Genomic DNA, 26,933 nt, shown 5'->3' with positions numbered 1-26,933 from the left:
TGTGACACTACATATTCTGCCATTGGGGCAATCACTTACATTGAGCTTTCATCGCTTCTTGCTTAACTTATGTCTTTTTAATATTTTTATTATTGTACACACCATATAGCAGAGATGCTGAGTTGCAGATAGGCACTAGAAAAAGACTGTCACAAAATAAGCTTTCGGCCGAGAAGGCCTTTTTTGAAAATAGACAAAACACACACACACACACACACACACACACACACACACACACACACACACACACACACACACGCACGCACAACAGTAGTCTCTGGCAGCTGAAGCCAGACTACAAGCAGCAGCAACAGCACATAATCGGAGAGGCAGCTGGGTGGGGCTGAGGAGGAAGCTGAGGCGGAGAGGGAGAGGTTATAGCAGGTGGGGGATGGTAAAGCATTCCTGGGGAGTATCTAGAATGAGGTGAAGAGAAGATAGGGCAGCTACGTGCAGTCAGGAGGTAACACAGAAGGAGGGGGAGAGGGGAGGGGGAAGTGGAAAAGGAGAGAAGGAGAAAGACTGGGTGCATTGGTCCAATAGAGGGCTTGTAGTGCTGGAATGGGAACAGGGAAGGGACTAGATGGGTGAGGACAATGACTAACAGGGGTTGAGACCAGGCTGGTTACGGGAACATAGGATATATTGCAGTTAGAGTTCCTACCTGCACAAATCAGGAAAGCGGGTGCTGTTGGGAAGGATCTATATGGCACAGGCTGTGAAGCAGTTAGTGAAATGAAGAATGTCATGTCGGGTAGCGTGTTCAGCAACGGGGTGGTCCAGTTGTTTCATGACCACAGTTTGTTGGTGGCCCTTCATGCTGACAGACAGCTTGTTGGTTGTCATGCCCACGTAGAATGCAGTACAGTAGTTGTAGCTTTGCTTTTAGATCACATGATTGGTTTCACAGGTAGCCATGCCTTTGATGGGATAGGTCATGTTTGTGACTGGACTGGAGTAGTTGGTGGTGTAAGGATGTATGGGACATGTCTTGCACCTTGGTCTGTTATAGGACGAGGGTATTGTGTAGATTCAGTGGACTGCAGAGAACCACTGTGTGTGTAGGGGGCAGCGGTTGGGGTGGGGGGTGGGGGGGGGGGGTGGAATGGGGGAGAAGGATAGTGGGCAGGGTATTTCTCATTTCAGGGCACGACGAGAGGTACTCAAAACGCTGGTGGAGAATGTAATTCAGTTGCTCCAGTCCTGTGTGGTACTGAGTTATGAGGAGAATTCTTCTCTGTGGCCACAGGGTGAGACTTTGGACGGTGGTGGTGACTGGAAAGATAAGGCATGGGAGATTTGTTTTTGTACAGCGTTGGAAGGGTAATTATGGTCTGTAAAGACCTCAGTGAGATCCTTGGTATATTTTGAGAGAGACCACTTGGCGCTGCAGATGTAATGACCATGGTTAGCTAGGGAGTCCTTGGTATGGAACGAGGTATTGCTGGTGGTTGGCGGATTTGGTATGGATGGAGGTACTGATGTAGCCATCTTTGAGGAAGAGGTCAACATCTAGGAAGGTTCTTGATGGGTTTAGTAGGACCAGGTGCAGCAAATGGGGGAGAAGGCGTTGAGGTTCTGGATGAATGTGGATACGGTATCCTCAATCCCAGTCACGAAAATGTCATCAGTGAATCTGAACTATGTGAGGGGTTTAGGATTCTGGGTGTTTAGGAAGGATTCCTTTAGATGGCCCATCAATAAGTTGGTTTACAGGGTGTATATGACCTGGGAGATCTGGGAAAAACCTGGGAATTTTTTCATCCAGGAGAAAACCGGGAAAAACCTGGGAATTTTTCATTGTTTTAGTTTTCAGTTAAATTTTTGTGATTTTGACTGGTAAGAACCAATACTCCAACAAAGGATATTACTGTATCCCACTTCTGCAGAATAATACTGCAGCAACAAAACATGAACGAGAGGGGAAAAACACAAAAATAAAACTTAAGTCGCAAAGGAAATGCGCCATATACAACAACAAAACATAGTGCTTACAGTTGTTTACATTCGATTCGTTTGAGCAGTTGTGGGCAGGCTCTTGTGCATGCACAGTTGAGTCATGTATGAGTAGTACCTTCTCCCACTTCTGGCTACAGATGTGTGGCTGAGTGCAACTATCTAATATTGCCGTGGTTCGGAAATATTGTGGATCCGGGGCTATGCACAGACCAGTCTGAGCTGTAGTGGGGAGGTGGGTAGTCTCCGCGTGATATGTTAGTGATTTTGCTGTTTCCTCGCCATTTATTGCTTTCACATTAAATGAAAACAAGTGACAAAAAGCAGATTACAGAGTACATGACGGCTCAACACAAAAGTTTTGTCTCAAGTACAGATAGCGTTGAGGATCAGTGGACAAAGTTCAAAATGATCGTACAATATGCGTTAGATGAGTATGTGCCAAGCAAGATCATAAGAGATGGAAAAGAGCCACCGTGGTACAACAACCGAGTTAGAAAACTGCTGCGGAAGCAAAGGGAACTTCACAGCAAACATAAACATAGCCAAAGCCTTGGAGACAAGCAAAAATTACATGAAGCGAAATGTAGTGTGAGGAGGGCTATGCGAGAGGCGTTCAATGAATTCGAAAGTAAAGTTCTATGTACTGACTTGGCAGAAAATCCTAAGAAATTTTGGTCCTATGTCAAAGCGGTAGGTGGATCATAACAAAATGTCCAGACACTCTGTGACCAAAATGGTACTGAAACAGAGGATGACAGATTAAAGGCCAAAATACTAAATGTCTTTTTCCAAAGCTGTTTCACAGAGGAAGACTGCACTGTAGTTCCTTCTCTAGATTGTCACACAGATGACAAAACGGCAGATATCGAAATAGACGACAGAGGGATAGAGAAACAATTAAAATCGCTCAGAAGAGGAAAGGCCACTGGACCTGATGGGATACCAGTCCGATTTTACACAGAGTACGAAGGAACTTGCCCCCCTTCTTGTAGCGGTGTACCGTAGGTCTCTGGAAGAGCGTAGCGTTCCAAAGGATTGGAAAAGGGCACAGGTCATCCCCGTTTTCAAGAAGGGATGTCGAACAGATGTGCAGAACTATAGACCTATATCTCTAACGTCGATCAGTTGTAGAATTTTGGAACACGTATTATGTTCGAGTATAATGACTTTTCTGGAGACTAGAAATCTACTCGGTAGGAATCAGCATGTGTTTCAAAAAAGACGGTCATGTGAAACCCAGCTCGCGCTATTCGTCCACGAGACTCAGAGGACCATAGACATGGGTTCACAGGTAGATGCCGCGTTTCTTGATTTCCGCAAGGCATTCGATACAGTTCCCCACAGTCGTTTAATGAACAAAGTAAGAGCATATGGACTATCAGACCAATTGTGTGATTGTATTGAAGAGTTCCTAGATAACAGAACACAGCATGTCATTCTCAATGGAGAGAAGTCTTCCGAAGTAAGAGTGATTTCAGGTGTGCCGCAGGGGAGTGTCATAGGACCGTTGCTATTCACAATATACATAAATGACCTTGTGGATGACATCAGAAGTTCACTGAGGCTTTTTGCAGATGATGCTGTGGTGTATCGAGAGGTTGTAACAATGGAAAATTGTACTGAAATGCAGGAGGATCTGCAGCGAATTGACGCATGGTGCAGGGAATGGCAGTTCAATCTCAATGTAGACAAGTGTAATGTGCTGCGAATACATAGAAAGATAGATCCCTTATCATTTAGCTAGAAAATAGCAGGTCAGCAACTGGAAGCAGTTAATTCCATAAATTATCTGGGAGTACGCATTAGGAGTGATTTAAAATGGAATGATCATATAAAGTTGATCGTCGGTAAAGCAGATGCAAGACTGAGATTCATTGGAAGAATCCTAAGGAAATGCAATCCGAAAACAAAGGAAGTAGGTTACAGTACTCTTGTTCGCCCACTGCTTGAATACTGCTCAACAGTGTGGGATCCGTACCAGATAGGGTTGGTAGAAGAGAGAGAGAAGATCCAATGGAGAGCAGCGCGCTTTGTTACAGGATCATTTAATATTGGCGAAAGCGTTACACAGATGATAGATAAACTCCAGTGGAAGACTCTGCAGGAGAGACGCTCAGTAGCTCGGTATGGGCTTTTGTTAAAGTTTTGAGAACATACCTTCACCGAAGAGTCAAGCAGTATATTGCTCCCTCCTACGTATATCTCGCGAAGAGACCATGAGGATAAAATCAGAGAGATTAGAGCCCACACAGAAGCATACCGACAATCCTTCTTTCCACGAACAATACGAGACTGGAATAGAAGGGAGAACCCATAGAGGTACTCAGGGTACCCTCCGCCACACATAGTCAGGTGGCTTGCGGAGTATGGATGTAGATGTAGATGTAGATGTAGAAAACAAAACTGATTTCTGTGGCCAGAAGCTATCAAATGAATCAAAATACATTCACATAATTACGGAAGGCTAAAAGTATATTATTAGTTTCAGGTTTTATTTCCACCTTTCTGACAGTGAAGCATTAATCACCTTGCAGAACAATGAAGTTATTTTTGTCGGTTTGCTAAAGATATTTGGCTTTTATTAATCTTTAGCGCTGAGACAGTCAATTTATTTGAAACAAAGTGTTTTATTTCACACTGTTGGCTAGTTTCAACTCTTCACTGCATTTCAAGTACACATTTTCCATCTTCTAGCTCGCATGGCACTATGCCATAATAAAGAACCAAACATGAAATAATACAGTACTGGTTCTCAAGAAAATTTACATCTGAATCTGGACATACGAATGTGCACTTTAAGCCGAATTATGCATTTTAGTATGGTTCACGAAATTCCGATGCTCTTGAAGTATCCTCTGATGTCTTGTTTCTTTTGTGACATAGTGCAAGATCTTTTAATGTTTTACACATACGAACATACGGGCTTCCTGCATCATCGTAGCTGCGCAGGAGCAGTGGTGCCTATTATCTGGCGGTCTATGGAAACTGCTGAAATGAATCAGTTTCTAACTGGTCACTGGAAAATATTGCGAATGGTGGTTTGAAAAGCACTACTTTCAAAGTAAATTTCCTTTTACACAAGATGAACTATGTGTGAGAATGTACGATGAATTACTTAAATCACAGAGCGTTTGACTCTCAATTAAAAATCAACTCTTTGAGGACGACCATCTAGAAGAATTTCAAGCCCAGAAAATCAAGACATTTATGTCGATATTAAAAATTTTACTGGCATATCTTAAAGTGTAATACACTTAAAAGAGATCAACAATATATGTGGAGGCTTAATTTCTCTTGCAGCTTATTAATCTTCGAGACCACTATTATATGTGAAAGCTTTGTTTTTCTTGTAGCAACACTATGTATATTAATTTAAACCATTAACTTTTCTTATTTTTATGTTCACGCTACTTAAGAGTGATCTTGCTATTGGCTGACTACATCATGTGTCCTGTGCTGTCATCAGCTGGCAAGATCACGTAACATGAGCTATGACCAGCTTACAAAAGCACATCACAATCTCGATTTCAATGCTTTGGAAAGTAACATGCGGTGTTTGGTGGAATTCGAGTTTATACCTTCATAACACAAAAATATGCAGTGTACATGTTGCTGCTCAGCAAAGATCTTTCCAAAACATGTTTTTCCCCTCTGAGTTTCATTTTCTAAAGTGCGGGGAAATTCTACATCGACATATAAAACCATAAACATTCAAAGGACATAAGTTTTACAGTGCTGAGTAAAAGTATACTGTCACTCAACACGGAAAAAGTGTATTTTTGCCCGGGAGAAAGTGTATTTTCAATCGGGAAAGCCGGGAAAAATCCGGGAATTTTTTTCCTTGTCCATGTATACACCCTGGTATAGGGTGGTGCCATGTGGGTGCCCATAGCAATATCCCAGGAATTGTTTGCAGGTAATGCCTTCAAAGGAGAAGTAATTGTGGGTGAGGATGTAGTTGGTCATGGCAACTAGAAAGTAGGTTGTTGGTTTGGAATCTGTTGGGCATTGGGAAAGGTAGTGTTCAATAGTGGTAAGGCCATGGGCATTAGGGATGTTAGTGTAAACGGAGGTGGCATCAATAGTAATTTGCAGGGCATCATGTGGTAAAGGAACAGGAGCTGTGGAGTGTCAGTGGAGGAAATGGTTGGTGTCTCTTATGTAGGATGGTAGGTTGCAGGTAATACGTTGAAGATGTTCATCTAACTTACCCTCCTATACAAAGATACCAACTGTTTCCTCTAAGAACTCTCCGCTTTTCCTGTTTTGCCACACAGTGTCCTGCTCACCACTATTGATGCCACCTCCCTTTACACTAACATCTCTAATGCACATGGCCTTTCCCAATGCCCAACGGATTCCAAACTAACAACCTCCTCCTTAATCACCATGACCAACTATATCCTCACCCAAAATTATTTCTCCTTTGAAGGCATTACCTACAAACAAATCTGGGGTATGGCTATAGGCACCCGGATGGCATCATCCTATGCCAACCTATTCATCCTAAACACCTCAGCTGGTTCAGATTCATTGATGACATCTTCATTATCTGGATTGAGGGTGAGGAAACCCTATCCACATCCCTCCAGAACCTCAACACCTTCTCCCCATTTGCTTTACCTGGTCCTACTCAACCGAACAAGCTACCTTTTTAGATGTTGACCTCCACCTTAAAGATGGCTATACGAGTACCTCCGTCCATATAAAACCTACCAACTACCAGCAATACTTCCACTTCGACAGCTGCCACCTGTTCTATACCAAGAAGTCCTTCTGATACAGCCTAGTCACCTGTGGCCGTCACATTTGCAGTGATGGGCAGTTCCTCTCGAAATATATTGAAGGTCTCACTGAGGCCTTTACAAACTGTAATTATCCTCCCAACCTTGTAAAAAAATATATATATATATATCTCCTGTGCCTTATCTTCCCGGTCACCCACCACCTCCCAAAGTCCCACCATCCAGCCAAAGAGGAGCATTCCCCTCTTAACTCAGTACCACCCAGGACTGGGGCAACTGAATTACATTCTCCACCAGGGTTTTGACTATCTCTTGTCGTGTCTTGAAATGAGAAATACCCTGTCCACTACCCTTGCCCCCCTACCCTCCCCTCCCCACTCCACTCTGGTATTCCTCTGTCCACTGAACCTACACAACATCCTCATCCGTCCCTACACAACCCTTGCTCCTAACCCCTTCCCTCATGGCTCATATCCCTGTAATAGACCTAAATGCAAGACCTGTCTCATACATCCTCCCACCACCACCTACTCCAGTCCAATCACAGGGCTACCTGTGAAACCAGTAATGTGACCTACAAGATAAGCTGCAACCACTGTACTACATTATATGTGGGCATGGCAACCAACAAGCTGTCTGTCCGCATGAATGGCCACCAACAAACGGTGGTCAAGATACAACTGGACTACCCTGTTGCTGAACATGCTGCCCAACATGATAGTCTTTATTTCTGTGACAGCTTCACAGCCTGTGCCATATGGATCCTTCCCACCAACACCAGCTTTTCTGAATTGCGCAGGGGGAGCTCTCCTTGCAGTAAATCCTACATTCCCGTTATCCTCCTGGCCTCAACCTTCATTATTCATTGTCCTCACCCATCTGGACCTGTTCCCATTCCAGCACTACACAGCCCTCTATTCCATCAATACACCCAGTCTTTTTACTTCTCTCCTTTTCTGCTACCCCTGCCCCCTCTCGCCCCCTCTTTCTGTCTTACCTCTCAACTGAACCTACCTGCAGACCCTCTACCCACCTCGTCCCTACATGCTTCCCAGCAGCCCTTTACCATCCCCCTCCCCTATCCTGTTATCCCCTCCCCCTCCCCACCCCAATCTCGTCATTACCCTCACCAAGTTGCCTCTCCAACCACACACCACTGCTGCTGCTGCTGCTCATAGTCTGGCTTCAACTGCCAGAGACTATGATCATGTGTTTTTTTGCCTATCTGCAACTCAGCAACTCTGTTATATGGTGAGTAGCAACTATCCTTTTCATAATATTGTCATGTAGGAGAAGGTGTAATTAGATGAATGATGAACACTAACTTCTCTTAACGAAGGTTTATTCAGCACTTGCACATACAAGAGCGCGGAGTGAAATGCCTCCGGCCAGAACACATACGGTACATATACAGTTACAGTACATTCCAGTACAGTGATCTTGACATTTGTTGATACTTCTAGAATGTACTTGAACCAAATATAGAAATTAAAATTTTACAGTTCAGGATAGTTTTGAACTCACGACCCTCCATGCAACAGTCTAGTATCATAACCACTACACCACAGTGACTGTGCTACTGAGCTTCTTCTGTGACATTGCTCCGTCCTTAAGAGAACAGCGTCTCAGTGTTATGTCCTCCTAGTCCGGGAATGAGTCATCGGTCCTGCATACTCTGACTCCCGATGACTGATATTCGCCCTGGCAGTGATCTTCTCAGAACTTCCCTTGCCACTATGCTCTTCATCACCTTTCTGCTTGTTGCCTGTCACTGGAGCTTTGAATTTACCCTGGGTTGCAGGATCCTTATAGGGCTTCATTTGAAGGATGTGGACCGTATCTCTGAACTTTCTTCATCTTGTGTTAGGGTCGAAATCTTCAACTTCATAAGTAACATCAGACAACTGTTTTACAACCTTATAAGGTCCAAACTAGCGCCTGAGGAGCTTCTCAGAGAGACCAGCCTTCCGAACATGAGTGAAGATCCAGACGAGGTCACCAGACTTGTAGACAACAGGGCAGTGGCTTCCGTCATACCTTCGGCGATCGTTATCTTGAGCCTGCAGCGTACAGAGTCGAGCTAACTGCCAAGCTTCCTCAGCTTCGGTTAACACCTGGCCGATGTAGTCGTCGTCCGCGTCATCAGAATGTAACGGGAACACAGTTTCCATCATTGTAGTCGCCTCACGCCCATGCACCAGGAAAAATGGCGTAAATCCTGTGGTTTCTTGTTTGGTAGTGTTGTAGGCAAACGTCATGAAAGGTAGCACCTCATCCCAGTTGCTTGACGAACATTGATAGTATGTCAGCCAAGGCCTTATTAAGGCGTTCAATAAGCCCATTAGTTTGCAGATGGTAGGCTGTCATCATGTGATGAGTAATGTTCCACCAACGGTTTATCTCTGTCACAAGACTCGATTCAAAAACTTTCTCTCGATCCGTAATTGACGACCTTGCGGCACTATGTTTTAACACAATGTCTTCCACGATGAATTTGGCTACCTCAAATGCTTCGGCTGTTTTCACGGCTTTTGTAATGGCATAGTGTGACAGATAATTAGTGCAAACAATAATCCATCTATTGCTACTCGCAGATGTTGGAAATCATCTGAGGAGGTCAATCCCAATATGCTGGAAAGGCGTTTTGGCTGGTGGAATTGGTATGAGTCAGCCAGTTGGTTTTTGATGAACTGCCTTTCGCCTCTGGCACTCTCGACAGTGCGTCACATAGTGACGGACACTCCTAAATAAACCTTGCCCGAATAATCTCTTGCGGACCCTATCGTATGTCTTAATAAATCCTAAATGTCCGGCCTCAGGCGTGTCATGGAATTCCTGTAGGACTACTGGTAGAGCCACCTCTTTCCAAACGGATTAAAGTTTTTCTTGCAAAGTAATCCATTAACTATCTTAAATTGTCCTTTCACATCGTCTGACTGATTTAAGGCAAGCACAATTCGAGATATCTTGGCGTCCTTCTGCTCATCAAAGAGTTCCTGGAGTGCAGCGAGACAGTCACTATCTTCATCAAAGTCTTGATGGTCTTGCACATGGTTTCTTGAGAGACAGTCAGCATCTTGGCATTTTCTTCCGCTTTTGTACACTATGGTAATGTCATACACTTGAAGACGTAGTGCCCACCTGGCGAGTCATCCTGTTGGATCCTTAAGACCTGTTAACCAACAAAGTGAATGATGGTCTGTAACAACTGTTAATGGCCTTCCATAGAGATACTGTCAAAATTTGCACATGGCCCAAATCACAGCAAGACATTCTCTTTCTGTAGTTGAGTAGTTTCTCTTGGCTTTTGTAAGTGTCCTAGAAGCATAGGCTATAACCTTCTCTTTTCCATCTGAAATTTGCACCAGAACAGCACCGATCCCATACCCACTGGCATCTATGTGTAGTTCTGTAGGTGGTCTCTCAATCTACAGACCAAGTACAGGGTCAGTTGTCAGAGCTTTTCACAGCACATCGAAAGAATCTTGTTGAGCACCACCCCAGCTAAATTTTGCATCGGCTTTTAACAACTCTTGGAGTGGCCTGGCTTTGATACAAAAGTCTTTGATAAAATGACGCTAATAAGAACATAATCCGAGGAAGCTTCTCACATCTCTAATACTTTTAGGAATAGGAAATTCCATTACAGATCTCACCTTTTCTGGATATAGCCACACACCTTTGTTTGACACAAGGTGTCCAAGTATTCTAATTTCTTTTGCCCCAAAGAGACACTTTCTTGGATTAAGGTTCAGTCCACCTTGTTGGAGACACTTAAGAACGGCCCTCAGTCTTTTTACGTGTTCATCAAATGTCTCTGAGAACACTATAATGTCATCAAAATAACAAAGACACTTTGTCCACTTAAGGTGACTTAGAAGATTATCCATCATCCATTCAAAAGTTACTGGTGCATTACACAAACCAAACGGCATTACCTTAAACTCATACAGGCCCCCAGGGGTGATGAATGAAGTTTTCTCACTATCAGCCTCATCTACTTCGATTTGCCAGTATCCCGAGTACAAGTCCATGGTTGAGAAAAACTTAGCCCCCTTCAGCAAATCTAGTGTATCGTCAATTCGTGGAAGGGGGGTAAACATTCTTTTTAATTAACTTATTGCGAATTATTCGACGTTCTGTTGCTGACACTTGGTATGCTCTCTTGCTTATTGGTTGATGGTCTCCAGTGCTAATCCAGTGCTTCACCACCTACTTGTCTAATTTGCTCTTCACCTGTGGACTGAAGCATTCAGACAACTCATGAAGAATGGCAAGTAGCTTCTTCTGTTGTTCCTTAGGGAGATCTGGTGATAGTCGATCTAGAAGATCTTGTCTCATAGTGGTAGCGCCAATTTCGCCCACAGACTATCTATGGGAGGTTTCTATGACACTCAGCTGTTCGGCAATTAATGGCTCAGAGTTTGCTATGCACATGCATCTTGGAAGGATCTGCGGTTTTCGGCGACAGTTAACTATCCACAATTCACCAAATCCGTTCTTAAACGAGACGACAGAGGCTGGGACAACCAAGTTATTCTTCAGTGGTATGCTTCTCCTACATTCCACTACAAGATCCATGGGTTGATGCATGGCATGACACATGACAGTTACCTCTCTAGTGCTGACTGCAGGAATGATCACTTCATCCAGCACACATAGTCTCCACATACTCGGATGTGCATCTTCCTGGCCACAGTACCTCACCTCGTCTAGCATAATCTTCGAGTGATCACAATCTACACTCCTGGAAATGGAAAAAAGAACACATTGACACCGGTGTGTCAGACCCACCATACTTGCTCCGGACACTGCGAGAGGGCTGTACAAGCAATGATCACACGCACGGCACAGCGGACACACCAGGAACCGCGGTGTTGGCCGTCAAATGGCGCTAGCTGCGCAGCATTTGTGCACCGCCGCCGTCAGTGTCAGCCAGTTTGCCGTGGCATACGGAGCTCCATCGCAGTCTTTAACACTGGTAGCATGCCGCGACAGCGTGGACGTGAACCGTATGTGCAGTTGACGGACTTTGAGCGAGGGCGTATAGTGGGCATGCGGGAGGCCGGGTGGACGTACCGCCGTATTGCTCAACACGTGGGACGTGAGGTCTCCACAGTACATCGATGTTGTCGCCAGTGGTCAGCGGAAGGTGCACGTGCCCGTTGACCTGGGACCGGACCGCAGCGACGCACGGATGCACGCCAAGACCGTAGGATCCTACGCAGTGCCGTAGGGGACCGCACCGCCACTTCCCAGCAAATTAGGGACACTGTTGCTCCTGGGGTATCGGCGAGGACCATTCGCAACCGTCTCCATGAAGCTGGGCTACGGTCCCGCACACCGTTAGGCCGTCTTCCGCTCACGCCCCAACATCGTGCAGCCCGCCTCCAGTGGTGTCGCGACAGGCGTGAATGGAGGGACGAATCGAGACGTGTCGTCTTCAGCGATGAGAGTCGCTTCTGCCTTGGTGCCAATGATGGTCGTATGCGTGTTTGGCGCCGTGCAGGTGAGCGCCACAATCAGGACTGCATACGACCAAGGCACACAGGGCCAACACCCGGCATCATGGTGTGGGGAGGGGTCTCCTACACTGGCCGTACACCACTGGTGATCGTACGGTACATCCAAACCGTCATCGAACCCATCGTTCTACCATTCCTAGACCGGCAAGGGAACTTGCTGTTCCAACAGGACAATGCACGTCCGCATGTATCCCGTGCCACCCAACGTGCTCTAGAAGGTGTAAGTCAACTACCCTGGCCATTGAGCATGTTTGGGACTGGATGAAGCGTCGTCTCACGCGGTCTGCACGTCCAGCACGAACGCTGGTCCAACTGAGGCGCCAGGTGGAAATGGCATGGCAAGCCGTTCCACAGGACTACATCCAGCATCTTTACGATCGTCTCCATGGGAGAACAGCAGCCTGCATCGCTGCGAAAGGTGGATATACACTGTACTAGTGCCGACATTGTGCATGCTCTGTTGCCTGTGTCTATGTGCCTGTGGTTCTGTCAGTGTAGTCATGTGATGTATCTGACCCCAGGAATGTGTCAATAAAGTTTCCCCTTCCTGGGACAATGAATTCACGGTGTTCTTATTTCAATTTCCAGGAGTGTATAATTGCCTGAGAAGCTTTCAAAAAGTCCCATCCGAGAATGACGTCATGACTAAATTCTTGTAAGACGATGAATTCTAAGGGCTGTTTATGGCTCCTTATACCCACATGAATGACACATCTTCCTTTAAGTTTTACATATTTCCCATTAGCCACCTTCAGCAGAGATGTTTTGCTGTCGACGAATACAGGTTTCTGAAACTGGCAACGGTACTTCTCCAAAATGACTGAATATGGTGCTCCATAGTCCACAAGAGCTTGGGCTGGTTGGCCATCCATGAGGATATTGACATAGTTTCCTATCATTTTTGTAGTGATCAATGGCGCAGCATTTTTCTCTTTGGCAGCCTCACCTCCAAGGAAGGTCACACCCTTTAGTTTTCCAGGTTGTGGTGGCTAGGTGATTGGCTGGAGCTTCTGAACAGGGATGGAGACCTTGATCGGCATGTTGGGGAGCATCCTCTCCAGCAGCTAGCTTGCGGCAATGGTGACCTACGTCATCCTGCACCCACATCTTCTTGTTCATTTCGTCATCCCGGAGTTGGTGTCGGCTAAGATCAGTCTCTGTCTTCTGGTCTTGTGACGTGGGGGTCATAAAATATCTGCTGTCATTCTCAACAATAGCACACCACATGTCCCGGTCATCTGCAGTGGAAATGTACTGGTTGGTTATCCTGGGTCCTCCAGATGTAAGTCTTCCTTGGTGCCCAAACAGGTTCCTCATGCAATGTTGTAGGAATGTAACTTCACCTGGGTCTCGACTTTTGCACCATTTTAAAGGGAAAAGAAGGACGAGAGATTGGGTTCAGTGTCTGCTCCACTTCCTCCCTTATGAACTCTTGAAGCGTCTCGGTTTTTTGCTCTCTGTGCACTCCAAGTGCCTTCTGAACTTCCTCTCTCACTATCTGATGAAGAAAACTTGTGATATCAGTTTTTTCCTATTGATACAACATTTGGAAGCTGCTCAAACTTCTTGCATGTAATTCTTTTTTGATGCATTGTCTCAATATACTGGCACCATTTTATGAAGTCATCTCCTTCAGGAGTAGGGCTTGATACATGTCCTCAGAAACACCCTTCATGAGATGTGCAACCTTATCTTCTTCCTTCATTCTAGGATTGTCTATTTTACACAGCTCCAAGATGTCTTGAATGTAGGATACTGTAGTTTCTCCTGGACACTGTGCCCTGCACTTTAATTTATCTTCAGCCTTGCACTTCTGTCATTGTGTGCTTTCCGAAATACTTGCGCAGTTCCGCCTGGAATACTTCCCAGCTTGTGAACTTCTCGTTGTTCTCATACCATTGCTTGGCAGTGCCCTCTAAGCAGAAAAATACGTTAACCAAACACACGGTGTCATCCTATTTGTTAAATTTGGCTATACGCACATATACCTTCAGCCACTTGTTTGGATCTTGGCCATCATCACCACAGAACCCGGAAGGATGTCTCATGTGGTAGCACACAGTTGCTGTCATCGTGACGTCCTCTTCTTCTTCTGTCTCCGATAGATTGCGATCTGTTGAATATGGCTCGAACTTGGGTTTCTCGCCACGTGAACAGCGGCTCTGTCGTGTCCTGATGGGAGCCACTGTGTCATCGATAAAGTGTGTTATCACAAGTTCCAATACCCGGCGCCTCCACCAGAAATAATGTCACGTAGAAGACTGTGTAATTAGATGAATGACAAACACTAACTTCACTTAACGAAGGTTTATTCAGCACTTGCACATACAAGAGTGTGGAGCAAACTGCCTCCAGCTGGAACACATACAGTATATATACAGCAACAGAACATTCCAGTACAATGATTCTTGATGTTTGTGAATACTTCTAGAATGTACTCAAACCGAATATAGAAAATAAAATTTTACTGTTCAGGTGAGTTTTGAACTCACGACCCTCCATGCAACAATCTAGTATCATAACGACTACACCACAGTGACTGTGGTACTCAGCTTCTTCTGCGACAATATTGTTACATCCCATCCTCAATTTTCCATTGTTTTTTTATTGTACACCTACATACATACTCCGCAAATCGCCTTATGTTGCGTAGTGGAAAGTACCCTGTACCACTACTAGTCATTTCCTTTTCTGATCCACTTGCATACAGACAACACTAAAATGACTGTCTATATGCTTCCATATGAGCCTTACTCTCTCTGATCTTGTTTTCACAGTTCTTATGTGAAATGTATGTTGGCGGCAGTAGAACTGTTTTCCAGTTAGCCTCAAATGCCGGTTCTCTAAGTATTCTCAGTAGTGCTCCTCGAAATAGAACATTGCCTTTCCTCCAGTGATATCCATTTGGTTTCTTGAAGTATCTCTGTAATATTTGCAGATTGTTCGAACCCACCAGTAAAAAAATCTAGTATCCTGCCTCTGAATTGCTTTGATGTCTGCCTTTAACCCAGCCTTGTGTGGATCCACCTGCTGTTGAGTACTCTTTGACTGTTTTGGATCCACACAATGCTGGATTAAAGGCGGACATCAAAGCAATTCAGAGGCAGGATACTAGGTGTTTTTTACTGGTGGGTTTGAACAATCTGGAAATATTACAGAGATATTTCAATGTGGAGTCTCCTTTACAGATCAGCCACACTTTTCTAAGATTCTCCCTATAACCCAAAGTCGACCATTTGCCTTCCCTACTACAACCTTTACGTGCTTATTCCATTGCATGTTGCTTTACAATGTTATGACTAATATTTAAATGACATGACTGTGTGCAGCAGCACACTACTTATACTGCATTTGAACATTATGGTTTTGTTTTTCCTACTCATCTGGATTAACTTAGATTTTCTATACTTAAGTCTGTATGCAATTCATCACACCAACTAGTAAATTCAGTCTTAATCATCTTGTATCCTCCTGCAATCATTCAACAATGACATCTTATCATACACCACGGCATCAACAGCAAACAGCCACAGACTGCTACTTTCCCCGTTTGCCAGATTATTTGTGTGTATTGAAAGTAACAGCGGTCCTATCACACTTACCTCAGACACTCCCGACACGCGTGTCTCTGATGAACACTTGCCATTGAGAACAATATACTGGTTCCGTTACTTAACACACTAGAGACCTAGTGCAACACTACATGTCTTTTAATACTACTCATGTTGTTATATTCTTGCGAGAACAAGAGAAAATAGAAATTTCGTTATTCCATTTTAGTTTATTTTTACTGTCTCTGCATACTTTTGTGCATTTTTCAGAATGCTTTTGTTGTGTCTAGACAAGACAGCCTAGACACAATGAGAGGAAGCCGAAAGGCACGCGCTAAGTTAAAGCAGGAGGGCGTGAGATCTGAAACAGGATACGTAATGAATGCTATAAAGAAAAGTACGTAGCTTCTGGAATACTTAACTTTAATCCATCCTTTTGGTACATCTGGAGATTGTGGCGATACAAGTGAGACTTTTTAGATACATGCAATGTTACTAATGGCACCTTGCTAGGTCATAGCCATTGACTTAGCTGAAGGCTATTCTAACTATTGGCTCGGCTAATGAGCAATGCTTCGTCCATGTAGTCGCTAGCAAAGTCGTCCGTACAACTGGGGCGAGTGCTAGTCCGTATCTTGAGACCTGCCTTGTGGTGGCGCTCGGTCTGCAATCACACAGTGGCGACACACGGGTCCGACATGTACTAATGGACCGCAGCCGATTTAAGACTACCACCTAGCAAGTGTGGTGTCTGGCGGTGACACCACAGTTTTTCTTTAAAATTTCATCTGCCTGTGTGAGGAAACATATTGCATACAATTTTGGAAGCTGTATGACCTTTTTCACTTACATTATCTTACACTATAATTTATAACTCTTCCATTATTCACCTGCAAAAAGTATCATTTTGATCAATGGCGCTTTCCTGTTTGGAGAGTGCTTTTAGGAATATTGATTCTTAATTTCTTATAAGAACCGATACATTACCTTCATTCAGAAAGGATACTCTTCGTTATTCATAATACTATATTTTATGGTCTATAAGATGCCACAAACCATATGACCACCTTACTTTTTAAGCATTAAAAAATACATTTTTACCCTTTTATTATTAGATTGCAAAGGCAGACTGAAACAAAAGACTTAGTTTATAAAACTGAACTAAGCTTCAAATTTCCTGAAAATCACCCTTTCTTGGGCATTGTTGTCCTCTTAATGTATAAGGTGGTCTTCACTGCTATTGAGAGTGTTACTTATGCAGCACTTCTTCAAAGATTTAACAGTAATATCTTCTCTCACTTTTGGCTTTGGTTCATGTGCTAAGTCCATGATGTTTCATAAACCTGTAGCAGCTACCAACTCGATGGCATCCTAGAATTGATATCAATACATCATTTTCTAGTTTTGGCCATTTTGCATTCAGTACTCTATTTGCACATTTAGTCTTCCTCATTTTTTTCAGTTCTTCTTTATTAGCTTGCCAATCATGAATGGTTTTTTGCTGTTGGTGGAGGGGCGAAATGCCACTCAGCTGCTCTGTTTCCATGTTCTTCTGCATATTTTATTACTGTCAATTTATAACCTGCTTCATATGTTTTGTGTTGTTGTTGACACTGTAGAGTCTTGTACCAAGGGAAGCAAGGGAGAGGATGTTGTTTGGTGGCTGGTATTCTCTTCCTACAATGCGTCTGCACTTACGTATTAACAGGATTCTTTATTAACAAGAACAAGAAGCTACTTATCTTGAAGCAAGTTGTTGTGGTACAAGCTTTTCCATAATAGTCCATGTTAGCCTCACTGCTGGTGAAGTACAAGTCCCACTATAAACACTACATTCTCATAGCTGGTGATGTGAACTGACAGACACCAACAAGAATAGTAACTGAGGTAGTAACTGAGCTGACTGTGACTGCAAATCTTTCCATGACTGGGCTGACTGACTGGGCCCTCCAGTCTGTGGTGGCAATCTAAATACTGGCGGTAGAGAGGGCGTTGGTGGTGCATTGCTTTTGAATCTGTCTTTGGCCTCTCTCCTGATAGGTGCACTTGATTCAACACCTGTTATTGATCTTCTTGCAACCTCTTTGCCAGCCAGTGTACTGGCAATAGCTTACACCAGCACAATATGAATACCTTTTATTTTTTTCAATTACAAAACTAAGTGCTAACAAAAATATTGTACTGTTATTGATGACACAGACCGCTTTCAGTTCAAATTCACTGGCATTGTAGACTGTAGTGGTGCATAGGCTAGACAGTGATCTGGGTTGGTGATGGTGGGGCAGGAGGTAGACAGTGTTACCAAGCTTGTGAATCCCCTCAATTCATGTTCATTGCATCGGTGCACTGTCATTGCTAGTTGAATCCAATGTTTTCAGGTAGAGAGAGCCTCTCCCATGGCACTGAATATATGACCATTTTTAAGACTGGTGGGAATTTTAAATCAATCAGTCAGCCTTTTTATATTAATCTTGAGTGTAAGATGCACTTGAATTTTGGAAGCAAGATTTCAAAGAAAAAAGTGCATCTTATAGTCTGTAAAATATGTTACCCGAGAGGTCTGTGTTCTATATTCGATCTAATGTGCTCCCTCCAATAGTAAAGATCATATTATCTGGGAGTCTAACTAGCCTTAAAAGAAAAAAAAGGGTAAAGGCCATCTCTTCTCTAGGTTCACCTTGCCTAAATCAGTCCACCTAGGCTATTTACCATCTAATCTCAATATTATGAAAGGGAAAGATTGCTACTCACCATATAGTGGAGATATTGAGTCACAGACAGCCACAACAAAAGACTACTAAACATGTAAGCTTTCGGCCAGAAGGCCTTCTTTTGAAACAGACAGCATGTGTGTCTTTTAGCATGTGTATGTGTATGTTTCTATTTTGGAACACAGTCTTTTGGCTGAAAGCTTACATGTTTAGTAGTCTTTTGTCGTGTCTGTGTCTCAGTATCTCCTCTATATGGTGAGTAGCAAGCTTTCCTTTTCATATTGTTATCATATTCTGTCCTGGATTTTCCATTGTTTGATTTTACTACCCAATCTCCATTTATTTATTTATTTTTCATTGCCCTCAATACTATGTCATGGAGCACCTGACCACCTCGCTTATACAACTTTATTGCCACTCACATCCTCCTGCATAACACTATCCTTAAATTACCTATTTCTTCCTTTAATATTTCGTGTTCTTCCTCCTAATAGCCTTACATTATTCCTCTCCTTTTAGAAATTCTATGTTACCTTCTTAACAACGGTGTTTGTTTGTAGTAATTTTATACCCCTTTTCTCCTGTTGCTTGATTTACTGTTATCCATATATTTAAAATGTTAGCATGTCATTCACTTCCTTCTAAGAGACTGAGTTACTTTAGTAGCATCCCCCACACTAATGAAAGATGACATAACTAACACTGAAAGCAATCTCAGCACAATAAGTGCTTCTTTGTTTGTATATGTTAAGAGTTTGCTTCTTGCTGTATTTATGGGTATGTATGGGTGAGGATGTATTCGTATGTTAGGCCTGTGTCCTTGAACCATCAAGATTCCAAACCACTAGTCTCAAGTCATTTATTTCTATATATGTTGTGTCTGTTTTTCGGATATGTCCAAAAGAACAGACACCACGTCTATATAATTAAGGCAAGGATGGCGAATGATCTCTTCAGCACAGATGCACACCAGCCTTGAACTCTTACAGGAATTGGCAAAATGCCGTGAGTAATGGGGATAATGGACAAGGGACACAACACTAGTAGTGAACACTGCCTTAGGGTGTGGAATTCCAACTATTTAATAAGGGCCAATGCAAGTCAGAAAAAATTTACTCATTTCCTATTTTAATCCAAAAGTCTGTGGATGATCTTTCACCAATAATAACTCGCCAATACAGAAGTTAGGTGTACTATCATTTTTATGAAAACTGTGCACTCTGATATTTGCTTGCTTAAACAAATTGTACCACTTTTTGCATATCATTTGGCTGTATTAATGTACCAGTAGGCCAATAAAACAATTTCAATAGAGGTTCTTCTATGAAAGGTTCACCTAAATCTTAAACGGGTGATAACCGTGTAGAAAGGTGCCATAGTTTGTTTTAAATGCTTGAAATTCTGGAATAAACTGAGCCCAAGAAGTATGCCTTTCAGAGCAGAATGTTTTACAAATTGTGCCAATTTCCTTCATCACCCATTCACTCTTGATTCAATTACAGATGATATTTGGACACACTAATATGCTTAAAGCCTTGTCACTCTAAGAACTGTTTAAAGGTAGTACTTTTAAACTGAGATCCACTGTCTGTCAGCAGTCGACATGGTTTTCCGATGCTAACAAAGTTGTAGTAACCAAGTAATACATAAAACTAATCCAAGTAACACAAATATGGTTTTATTCGTAAACCTCTGAACAATAAGAGAAATGAGCCTCTCATGACGCAACATATAACAAGACAAAAGAATCATGAAGAAGGTGCAATGTAAGTGATACACAAAACAACTGATGTGAGCCTCACCAACTAAAAGAACATAGCGAGAGTGAATCAGTGATGCTCCGTGAGTAAATAGGTGTGTGTCACCAGTAGACCATGTGGCAGGGACTGTGCCATGTGCACATCTCCTACAGGCATCCTGTAGTGGCCGCCCATGCTGATACAGATGACGACTGATTTAAGTGCATACATGTGGTGTCACTACACTCAGCACACACACACACACTAGTAGTAGGATGCAGCACTCCTCCCCCTTGTGTGAACAGGTCTCCCAGCCAGTGGAGGAGATGCCAGTGGCCTGATGAGAGACACAGCCATCAGATCTGGAGTGGCAGCAGGTGATGCCAACAGTGGGGGTAGGATTATGTGCTGGGGAGATAAGGGAGAATCCCCAATGGTGGTGGGCCCACACAGTGCCAGAGAGGATGCCGTCGCCATCTCTGCATCATCAACTGGCAGGTCCCAGTGTTGAGGAGACAGGGCTGGAGCCACTGGCAACCATGGCTGAAGCGATGATGCCAAGGAGGCCAGTGTATGCAGCCCAACCAGAACAGCAGGCTGCAGCAGTGGACCCAAAGTTGGAGATGGACCATTGCCTGGCACTGGGAAGCTGGAACCCCAGAGTGCCACATGTGGAGGAGGCAACCAAAGGCGTAGTGATGTTCCCACAACAGGCAATGACAGGCTTGAGCTGGAGGGTGTGGGGCAGACTGCAGCTACAGGGGCTGTACCTGTGAACCAGTAGCTTCTGGTGGCAAGCGAGGGCACAACTGATCAAAATGTCGCACCATCAGCTTGTTGGCCATACAGATGTCAAAGAGATGGCCTCCCCAGTGGTGGACAACAGTGGCCAATGACCAAAGGGCTATGTGTCCACACCAGCAATCCCAGCATGAAGCAGCTGAATGAACCCGACAGTGGCAGGTGCGACACAGGCCGCAGGAAGTGGAAGAGCATGTGCAGCTGCTGGCCATGAAGCAACTCCCCCAGAGGTGTGACATGATAGTTGATCAGAAAATGGAGAAGGGCTTTGTTCAGCAACGAATCCTTAACAAACTTTTTCATCTGGGACTTGAACATATGCACTAGTCGTTCCGCCTCACCATATAATGGAGGGTGGAATTGTGGAGCCTTAACATGACAAGTGCCATGATGGGAACAAAATAGGTGCAAGGCGTGCGGCTCATTGTCAGAACATAAGGTGCAAGGCAATCTCTCAATAGAAAAAAACTCTCAAATGTGCTCAAATTGTAACGTCTGCTGATGTTGAGTCACACAGGAGAATGTAAGGAAACTGAGAAAATGCATCCACAACCAAGAGCCCATAAGAATTCAAGAAAGTACCCACAAAATCTACGTGAATGCTTTCTCAATGCTGGCATGGAGCGGACCAGGGGGCAGAGAGACCCTGAGCTGCATGTTGCTGGGCACTGCTCACAAGCTGTGACAAAACAGACAAGGGGTCTGAAGTCTGACCCAGCAGTTTATGTGGTCATCCTTGTTGAACAAAATGAACCATCTGGCAGAGAGTCAGGTCAGTGGCAATAGCTGCTACTATGCACAAGCTTTTAATTGGCAAACTCTTGACTGAACTCTTGACTGCGACCTGCATTTTGGTATCAAGATGAAGCAAAGCATTTCTTAATGATGAAAGTTGGGAACAGGGCCCACAGGAAGGTGGGATAAGGCATGCGCATTGGCATGTTTAGACATAGGTCAAAAATGGATTTCATAATTGTAGTGAGACAAGAACAGTACCCAGTGTTGTGGGGGGTGTGCTGCCTTATCAGGCAAGGAAGTATGAGGGTTAAACAAGGAAACCTAGGGTTTCTGCTCAATAGTAAGGCAAAACTTGGAGCCATAAAAAAAAAAGAAAAAAAATGAAATTTCTGGAGTGCATAGACTGTGGAAAGGGTATCCTTTTCCACTCAAGAGTAATGCTGCTGGCTGAAAGTGAAATATTTAGAGACAAAAGCAATCAGTCATTCAGAGCTGTTGGCATATCAGTGCTCTAGGACTGTGCCAAGGCCATACTGTGAGTTGTCAGTCACCGAAACTGTGTCCTATTCCGGAAAGAATGTAGCTGGATAAGGAGCCTAGAGTAGTATGGATTTCAACATTTGAAAAGCATGTTCACAATCTGGGGTCCAGCAGAAAGGTACATTCTTGCATAACAACGCATGTAACAGGTGGACCAATGTGGCCGCCCATAGCAGGAATATATGGTAGCGCTCTATATTCCCTAGGAAGGCGTGAAGCTCCTTTGTGGTCGAGGGCAAAGGCACAGATGTAGCAGGAGAGTTGAACCATATCCTACGAGACCTTGAACCATAAATAAACAATAGAAGGTTGGGAAAAAAACCAGATTTCACAAGGTGACACTATAAGCCTGCAGACTGTAAGACAGAAAACTAATTGCACAGATTGTTCAAGTGATCAGCCACGGAGGAGCCCAAGACAACAATATCATCCAACCCGAGCTGGACATAGTCAGTTGCTGTAAACATTGAAGGTACAAATATTGGATAAAGACCAAAAGGAGTATTCAGAACCAGAAATTGCTGAGACTGTTGTCCACAGGAACAAGCAGATATGCTTCAGCCAAATCAGTTCAGAAAAGTACTGGATGACTTACATTTTTGCCAACAGTTCCTTTTGGCATGGGAGAGGATAAGTATCCATGATCGACTGCACACTGACAGTTATACTGAACTCGCCACAGAGGTGAGGTTATCCCAACAGCTTCTGAACTACAACCATTGAAGATGACCATTCTCTAGTGATGACAGGTTGCACCAGCCCGTAGAGATTAAGTATCTCCAATTTAGCTTTCGCTTGATCTTTCAGTTCACCAGATATAGCATGTGTGCAACAAAAACGAGGTTGAACCGTGGATTTCAAAGAATTATGAGCAGAAAAATTCATTGCATACCCTGTAACGTCCAAAAACAAGTCTGTTAGTTCATCACACAATGTTTTCTATCAAGAATATGGTGCCTTATCAGACACAAGGTGAACTGCTTCTCTGATAGAAAATCCAAATGCCTGAAATGTGTCCATCCTGAACAAGTTTTCAACACCGACATCAGCAAATATCAAAATACAATGGAACGAACCACTGACTTGTAAGAGGCAGATGCCATAAACTGTCCCAACTGCACAATGTTCTGTTTGTTATAACTGACCAGCTTCTGCATGACCAGTTTCAGTGGTGGCAAGACTAAACTCACAGAGGTTTGAGAATTCAATACTGTCACTACATCACCTGTGTTGATCTGTAGCCAGAGCACTTAGTGAAAAAATACTTAACTTGATAAATAACTTGGAAGAAGTCACAAGCATTGACATCACGTAGTTTTTGTCCATGTCCATACCCTGAGCAGCCTCCGGTGAATGAGATACGGAGGCAGTTTGACTTTTCTTCTGGCAAGCATTACAAGGAGCCCAGCATTTAAGGGCATGCCAAACATTTGTGTCAGTCAAAACAGAAAGGACAGTATGGAAACAGAGAATACTGACGCTGGGCCTGTGGTGGTCATGGCTGTTGGGGCCAGCCTTGGGCTGCTCGGCACTAGGGCTGCATGTTTATCACCACTGCTGCCATTTCCTCATGCAAGCCACCTGTCGTCCTGGTGAACATATCTTGTCACACTACTGCCACGTCACCCCATGCTTCAATTTGGTCACCTGCTACCTAAGAAACTTCAAAAGATTGTGGTATTTGCAAAACTTCTGCCAAGAGCAGTTTTCATGGGGTAAATCCTTCTGGCACACTTTCTTATACGGAGCTAAATGGATAATTGTACCATGCATCATAGAGTCTGCATAAGAATCGTTATGAGCATCAGTAACAAATTAACACTTACGGCTAAGCCTGTGAAGCTTGGTTGCCCGAGCACTCTATGACTGGTTTGGTTTCTTGTGGCACTGCTGTGACGTAAGTTCATTTGTGATGGTAATTGGACAATAAACAGCACTGACACTGTATGTGATACACCTTATGTGGAACCCACGAGAGAAATAAGGCTTTGCACAAATTTGAGTCTATCACACCAAAAGCCAAAAAATGCTGTCTGAGTCCATTTTCATAAGCTTCCCAGTACTTCACTGAATCATCAAACAGAGGAAAATTGGGTGGATAGACTGGTGGTATGATATCCTGCCTGTTAATGGAAGCTGGCAGAGTGGTCACTGCTGATGTAAGTTGTTCACCCAGGACCAGTAGCACAGTGTCCATAATGACTAAACCTGATGAAACCGCACTTAAAGAATGCACACAAGGAAACCATTCCAAACTTGTCACCAGTTGTGTAGAAACAAAGTATTACATGAAACTGATCCAAGTAACACAAACATGGGTTTATTCATTAACCTCTGAGTGTTTCATGACTCCACATATAACAGAAGGTGCAATATGTAAAAGAACTGATGTGAGTGACACCAACTAAAAGAAGGTAGTGAGAGTGAGCCAGTGCTGCTCCACGGGTATCTAGGTGCAAGTCACCTGTAGACAGTGCCGTGGAGACCATGCCGTGTGCATGCTTTCTACAGATGGCCTCTAATGGCCGTCCTGCACAAATACAGTTGTGGTTGATTAAGTACACACCACAGCTTCTGTAGTGCACATGCACTAGTAGCAGGATACAACAGAAATATTCTCATAAACTGTATATTACAGGTTTAATATTGGCTGCCTTAATAGGATAGAGTTTTACATATTTTGACCAGCACTCTATAACACAAAAATATATTTAACACCCCTTCTTCCTTCTGAATGGGATCAAAATAAATTGGCTTCTGTCAAATCATATATGACTTAGGTATTATTGGGTACCACTTGCATCTTTTCCCAGAATTATTTTCCTTTACTTTTGGCACATTCTACAAGATCTACTTATATTTGTCACCTTTCTACTGAAGTTCTTAAAATAGTAAAACTTTATGATATATTCAATATATTTCCTGATACCAAAACATCCACATCTGTTGTGTATATACCATACTAAGTTGGATTCTATCTGGTAGGGGATACATAATTGCCAGGGATTGGTATTTTTATCATTACTCCAAAACAAAAAATCGTCGTAAGTTTGTTTATGTACTTGGTAAAGCTTGTAGTAATCACAATTTTTCATTTAAGTATGTATCATTTGATATATTGCGTCTATGATTTTCATAAACTCATCATTAGTGTAGCAACACGTCATGAAATTCACTGCAAAGATGGACCCAGGTCCTTCAGATTTTGTTGCTGTACTCATCCCTAAAGGGCAGGTCTGGTATTATATTGTGATATGTAGTGATATCTATTTATCATTGTCTTTGAACCTCACGCTAATGTTTAAAATTTTTGTACATTCCAAACTATCACTTGTTCCTTTTCTGTGGCTGTATAATTAACTTTGTGTTTATCTAAGGTTCAGCTGGCAAATGCTGTGGTACTGTGAGTACCTAACTCCTGGTCCCAGTCACCTTCAAATAATTTGCAAGTGATTCCATAATCTGATGCACCTTTAGTAAACGTTAAAGTTTCATTCATTTTTGGATGCTTCAGTGTGCCTTGACTAATGCTTGTTAATATTACCAAAAGTCTCTGAAGTTTTTTTATCCCATTCCCAAACTGCTCTGTATTTTAATGAAGCCAGAAGTCTTGGCTCATTCATTGGTTGTCTTTTTATGAATCATCTGTAGAATCTGGCTAGCCCTAGAAACGAGCACAACTGTTTCACATTTTGAGGTTCTGGACATTCTTTTAATACCCTTATTCTATTGGGGTTGGGTTGTATACATTCTGCTCCCACAATGTGTCCTATAAATTTAAGTTCACTTCTTCCAAAGTGTGATTTAGATAACTTGATAGTAATACTCTTTCTGTAGAGACTACTTAAAATCCTGGTAAGGACATTACAAAGTTCATTCCACATTTTTGCAATTAACAACATATGATCGACATAAATTATCAGATCTTGCAATAACTTATTACCTACGGCTTCATCAAGTGCTCTAGTGAACACTGATACTGAAATATTTAAATCAAATGGTAGTATTTTAAATTGGTATGATTTTCCTTCAAACAGGAAGGCACTAACCAGTCTGGAATCTTCATGTAATGTCATCTGCCCTTAGCTACAATGAGACCTATTGAACTGAAATATTGTGTGTTTTCAAACTTATACAACAATTCCTCAGTGCACACTGGGTGAGCATGTTTTGTTTTGATATGTTTATTCAACACTCGTGGTTCTAGAACTAACGGTATGCCTCCTGTGGCTTTTTGCACAACTAGTAATGGACTCTTACACAGACTCTTGCTTCTTTGAATTATTCCATTAGCTACTGTTTTACAAATTTCCTCTTGTACTACTAATTGCAAATTTAAAAGAACAGGCTATAGTTTACAAAAGATAGGTGTACTACCTTCCATCTTTAGTTTACGCATGTAATCACCAAGTACTCCAGGATTATCCAAAAGTACCTCTTGGTATTTGGACAATATCCAGAATAACCCTTGTTTCTCTACATCATTTAACACCTTCGACTTCTGAGGTTTTTATGTTATTTGTTCCATGGATTCACTATCACCAAATAAATGTTTTTTGCTGATTAATTCTGTATATGCCACTAATCATCAAGAGTTCTCTCCCCTGATTACTTTTAACAATAC

General features: G+C 43.1%; 1 protein-coding gene across 2 annotated transcripts in view; it reads left to right on the top strand.

The window, feature by feature from the left end:
• Nucleotides 1-26,933, top strand: part of LOC124622662 (protein FAM169B-like) — a 111,218-nt gene that overhangs the window by 72,859 nt on the left and 11,426 nt on the right. The window lies entirely within an intron of this gene.

This window comes from Schistocerca americana, chromosome 7 (assembly GCF_021461395.2).
Source record: "Schistocerca americana isolate TAMUIC-IGC-003095 chromosome 7, iqSchAmer2.1, whole genome shotgun sequence".
NCBI lineage: Eukaryota > Metazoa > Arthropoda > Insecta > Orthoptera > Acrididae > Schistocerca > Schistocerca americana.
This window is presented reverse-complemented; position numbering and strand designations above follow the sequence as displayed.